Consider the following 6,374-nt stretch of genomic DNA (forward strand, 5'->3'; position numbering starts at 1 on the left):
GTACCGACACTGAACCGAATATTTCGGTACCAATACCAAGAATTTGTGATTTTCAGGATCTGGATTTTCGATACCAATACCGATCGGTACCGATCTCATCCCTACCCGCATGTACCACACTATTCTCGATCGCCTCTCTGAGCAGTTTGTCAAAAACAGAGACGACATCAAACACATGCTGACATATTCAGAGACCTAATAACAATTTAGCTACTCCTAAGAGAAGCTCACATTTAATGTCATGCAGAGGAGTAATACATCTCATTAAATTTGATGTTCTTGAAGCTCGGGTAACGACTAAGCTACTAATAAATGCACCTTTTAAATACAAGCGTTGGAGAAGGTCTAATAAATACGTCGAGGGTATGGGTCCCAAGTGGATGTAGAGAATAGTTGCATTAATGGATTTAGGAATATTTTTCATCAAAGTTGGTTTTTTTTCCGTTGAATATTTTAACGTCCGAACTTATTGCTTGGATCAAGTCAAGTAAACTAAATACAATTCCATGGAAAGATTACACGATAATAATAATAATAATAATAATAATAATAATAATAATAAACCATTTCATTAGAATAAACAATATATACATTACATATTTGTTCTGGGCTTTTCATCTTTTAAAAATAATTTAGGTGTTGTTTGTTTTTTAAATGTAAAATGTCTTTAGTATGCGGACCACATCTGCAGACATCCGTAAAAGAAGATGTGGACCAAAATTTTGCGGTTTATAAGAAGAAGACTGTTTGTTTATGTTTTTAGCGTCTGCATAATGCTTAAATAAACGTGTGTTGGTGTACGAGCGATGGTAGTGAGTGATGGTGGTGGTGGACGGTGTTGTTGGTATTGGACGGTAATGGTGGACAGTTGTGTTGGATGGTTATAGTGGTAGTGGACTGTCACACCCCGACCAAAGGCGGCGGAACATGTCGGGGTGTAACGATTGCCCATAAGCGCATGACACTATTTAAAACGACAATATTTAACAAACTTATTTAATTTCACAACATCAAAAAATCACATAGCATACTTGTTTACAAGATAATCATAACAAAATATAGCAAATAAATATTGTTCATTTTGCTAATATCCTAAGATCTTGATGACGTTTTCTCCAACTCCATAACCAACCTAAATGCAAACATGTAACATTTCATAAAATAAAGTTTATCAACACAAAGGTTGGTGAGCAATTCATAGTTTTGAGCATATATGTATATAATAAGAAAAGACACAATCTTGTATACGAAACAATAAATAATAGCAATAATTTGGATAAAATGAGGTCACTAATAAGAATACATTAGCGACACCGTACTATAAGAGACTACCAGATAGTTCACGGATTTGTGAATGAGATCGTTAATAAGAATGCATTAACGACACCGTGCTATAAGAGAATACCAGATAGTTCATGGATTTGTGAATCAACCCTCCAAAAGCGGTAAAGACATTATAATATAAGCATGTAAGCATAGAACACCAAATCGAGCATTTATTTAAGTAAAGTATACAATAACGTTTGTGATTTAAGACTCAAGTATAGAGCATTTAATTTGAATAAGTATGAAATGTCACCCCCAAAACGAAAGATGAAAAACGAGGTATGAAAGTACTCACATTCAAGTAAGAAAACTTGATCGGAAAAGTCGGGAAAACGGAAGGACGAAGTTTAACGAGCAAAGCCTAAATAAAAGTAAAAGCCTTGAATCAGAAAGGTTGTTTTAGGAAATCTTTGAAATAAAAGATTAGAAATGTAAAATGTTAAAGTTTAAGGTTTAAAATGTAACTATTTAAATAATTATACTAATAGTCCTTTAAAAATATAAGTTTACTCGAAACCGGGTTTAAGTATCTAACCCTAATATTTACTCAACCTATGTTAAGTAATAGGGTGGGTAAAATGCAAGAATGCAAGTCCCTTTATAATAAAGATACTAAAACGGGTTTTAACGAGTGTTCGAGTTGTTGGTTCGGGTCTTGACAACTGGTCAAACCCAAAGTCAACTTTCCAAAATAATAAATGTTATGAGATAACTCAATAAATCCAATAATACTTAACCAAGTATGTAAGAAGGGCATAAAATTTGAAGTTAGGAAACTATACAGTCCAAATCCTAGATCCTAGGAAATTATTTGTTATTTTGGAAACTAACAATCTCAACCACTAGATCTTAAATCCAATGGCTTAGATCTATTCTTACTCTTTCTACAAAACTATCTCTTTTTATTTTAACCTACCCCTATATATATATATATATATATATATATATATATATATTAAGGACTCGAAAGTCCTTCATGTAGCCTTGCCTTACAAGGCCCGAAACCTCACCGACCGAGACCGGAGAAATAACCACCAAAGGTAACAAGGGATGTATATTATATATATGTTGTGCAACCATATTCAAGTATTAATAAGACTATATAAGCTAATTAGAATGAAATATTTAACTCAGTTTGACTTTTGTAAGTCAAACCTTCAAGAACACTAAAATAACAACCTTGAAATCTTTGAATTTGAGAGAGATTTTGGAGTTGTAGCAGGGGAAAAATGAAGGGATTGGTGGTGTTTATATAGGGTAATGATGAAGGTCAAATATGGGTGTAAGTTACAAGAGTTTGCATGCAAAATGGATCAAGACAAGACACAAAACAACAAGATGGGTATCGTGATACGTGACCCATCAGGCACTCACCCATCGCGCATCGCGATGGGGAGGGTGACCAGCCTACCAACTTTTGTTATTTGGCAGATTTAGCCCCTGGAGTTCGTTTTATGTGATTTTTACGCGTTTTAAGGACCGAAAAGGATGTTTTCAAGACCCAACAAGTGTAAAACAATATTGTAACATAAAGTTCATCATTTTGATTATATCATAAGCTTCGGTTTACAAAACGGGTTGGTTTACATAATAAACGAATACAAATACGAATACAAACGGAACCCGAATTTTACGAATGTCACATGGACGGTGGTTGCGGGGGTGTACAATGGCGGTAAGTGGTGGACGGTGGTGGTGGCGGATGATGGATTGTGGTGGAACGTGGTGGTGGTAGACGACGATGGTGGGTGATGGTGGTGGCAGACGGTGGGTGGTGGTGTTTAACACTCTACAGAGCTTAGATTTGATGTGAAAAGTAACGTTTAAGACGGATTTGAGATGAAAACTCGCGTGGTAGGTAGGAAGACTTGACAAATGGCAGTTTTTGATTAGTCCACGAAATATCACTGGGAAATTCCCAATGTCGTGTGAAAGTTGAATTTGAAAGGCTATTTTGAGAAAATGAAATCTCACGGACTATTTGGTAGTTTCTCTATCCTCAAAAGTGCTATACAGGGAATTCTCCCATCCCAAAAAAGAATTTCAAACTACTAGTTTTCTTCATTTTTTCATTAATTCCAAATCATGTTAAAAACATGAAAAATGTAAGCTTGCTATGCATACCACTGTCTGGAGAACATGGATGATCATGACTAGACAAATAACATATAGTTGATAAAATTGGTATTCAGAGTAATTGATTTTCCTTTGAAAATATTAGTCATCGATTACAATGGAATGCTAACCATATAAGTACAGAAAGAAAAAGAATAAAAGGAAAAGTAATCATAACCAAAACATGAGCTTAGCTGGTGGTAATATTGAAAGAAGATATGAAACAATATTTCAATTCCAACAGTAACAAACACGTGCATGCAAAATAAATGGAACCACTCTTGCAACCGCCATGCCCAGATCCGTCAATCCACGGGTCCGGCTTGACCGACTCCGTGCTGTATTTAGGAGATCTATTCAAGTTCTATAGACTATAATGGGTTACATAAAAAAAGGGCCTTATATGAAGTTTAAACAAGTAAACCCAAGAAAAAATCATGTTTACGGAAAAAGATAGATATAACATCTTTAAAAGGAGGCTGAGGAGCAGCTTGTTGCCCGTTTATCTGTCATTTTATTGTAATCGATTTGAGGATGAATGGATTTACTACACTTTTTTTACTGATATATATATAAATATATAAAAAAAACCAGCACCGAGCGATTTTCATACATAAGTTTAATTTTTTGTGCCCGTATTTGTAACTGGCACACGGCCCCCAAGTAACTTGCAGACGGCCCTGAATGTGTTAAGTGTTGATTTCTTTTCAGCTGGACTAATCTTGTCACAGTCCGATAGTGAAAGATGTTATTAATTTCTCAAGTTTGTTCACTTTAATTGTTGGGTCAGCCGATTAGTTTGAAAAGGCTATTTATTACGTATTCATCTGTATTTTCTCTTCGTCCAGTCGAAACTATGGCCTCATGTCATGTTGTGTTCTTCCCTTTCATAGCTTATGGCCACATGATTCCGATGGCCGACATGGCCGTACTCTTCGCCTCTCGCGGCCTGAAAACAACCATCATCACCACCTCATCAACCGCTCACCGGCTCACTAAATCAATCCAGAAAACCATTAACTACACTCACCAAATCGAACTTCATATCATCGAATTCAAAGCAGGAGAAGCCGGTTTACCTCCGGTATCCGATAACCCTGATCAAATTGATTCTGATGAACTTTTATCAAGATTATTCCAAGCCCTCCCAACACTTCAAGAGCCATTTGAGCAATTCATTGAAAAATCCCAACCGAATTGTATTATTGCCGACATGTTCTTTCCATGGACAACCGAATCCGCAGCCAAATTTAACATCCCGAGAATCGTGTTTAATGGAACCGGGTTCTTCGCCCTGTGTCTGTCTCAGGAGGTGATGAGGCTTCACAAGCCGAATGTTTCTTCTGATGCGCAACCATTTGTTGTCCCTAATATTCCTCACGAGATCAAGTTAACTCGAAAACAATTACCGCAACTTGAATCAGAAGAATTCAAAGTCTTCTTGAACGTGTTTATACAATCCGTAGAAGCTGAAGCCAAGAGTTACGGAGTTATTGTTAACAGCTTTTACGAGCTCGAGCCAGAGTATGTTCGCCATTATCGTGAAGTTATTAAGAGAAAAGCATGGCACATAGGACCGGTTTCTATATGTAACAAGAATGTAGAGGATAGCTTGAAAGAGGGAAGAAATCGACAATCGATGAACACGAATGTTTGAAATGGTTGGAATCGAAGCCATCCGGTTCCGTTATTTGCATAAGTTTTGGTTCCATTGTGAAAGTTTCAAGTTCTCAACTATGAGATCGCTATGGTACTAGAAGCATGCAATGAAAACTTTATCTGGGTCATCAGGTGTTATGACTTACTGATTGTATCCCTATATATAGTTGATTAATAATATATTATATAGCTTACGGAATCTTTGTATACAATATTAGGAACGATGAAGAGACGTTGATTCCAGAAGGATTCAAGGCGAGGATAACAGCAAAAGAAAAGGGGTTGATCATAAAGGGATGGGCGCCACAAATGCTGATTCTAGATCATGAATCAGTTGGAGGGTTTGTGACGCATTGCGGGTGGAACTCAGTGTTAGAAGGTGTTTTAGGTGGCGTAGCAATGGTGGCTTGGCCGGTCATGGTGGAGCAGTTTTATAATGCGAAACTGGTGACAGATGTTTTACAAATTGGAGTTTCGATTGGTGATGTGGAATGGAGTCCGGGTTCCTTGTGTGATGGTGTGAAGCGGGCGTCAATCGAGAGGGCGGTGGCGAGAGTTATGGGTGCACAAGAAGGTGATGCTATGAGAATGCGAGCTCAAGGTTTGAAGGAGAAAGCAAAAAGGGCTGTTGAAGAAGGTGGATCATCGTATTTGGATTTGACTACGTTTATAGAAAACGTAAAATCATTCAAATCTAAGGTATGAGAAATAAAAACGTATTTCTATGACCAAATAGATTATTGATTCTGAAACTGTGAAACAAAAGTATTTCTATATTGTATCAAGTATTTGGTTGAAATATATAAGTACAAAAAAATGTATCAGTTTTATACTTATTTATTCCATCTTTTGAGTTATGGAAAATATAACGTCCAAAAACATTATACATTGACTTGGTAAATGTATAAATTTAAATGTGTCTGAGGTGTCGGGTCATGTAATGGACAAGGGAAAGCAAATTGGAAAATGGCAACTAGTGACAAGTCACGACTTTAGCCTAGCCTGAACCAAATTAAAACGTAAGAGAGAAGAATTATATAAACATTAAGGGGTTAACTTCATACGACCAGTCGTAGTGGCCTCCGTTATGAGACACGTTTTGCGGCAAAACAAGCGCCCCCCTCTTATGGGCTTAGTTACCATTAAGTGTAGTCTAAATAAAGTATTATACTCACTTTTATATGTATTTAAATTAGTAAATTCTTCCGGCGCAATGCAAAGTTAAAACGCGTGGTGAACGTTTTGTATATAAATATCTTTTTTTTTATTGAAAA

The 6,374-nt window shown here is 36.5% G+C and overlaps 1 pseudogene; it reads left to right on the plus strand.

Annotated features, from left to right (window-relative positions):
• The first annotated feature begins 4,221 nt into the window (after positions 1 to 4,221).
• LOC143629405 (scopoletin glucosyltransferase-like) lies at positions 4,222 to 5,816 on the plus strand (annotated as a pseudogene).
• Positions 5,817 to 6,374: the final 558 nt, after the last annotated feature.

This window comes from Bidens hawaiensis, unplaced genomic scaffold (genome assembly GCF_021521415.1).
Source record: "Bidens hawaiensis isolate Kalapana, Puna unplaced genomic scaffold, B.hawaiensis_p1.1 tig00005195_1, whole genome shotgun sequence".
NCBI lineage: Eukaryota > Viridiplantae > Streptophyta > Magnoliopsida > Asterales > Asteraceae > Bidens > Bidens hawaiensis.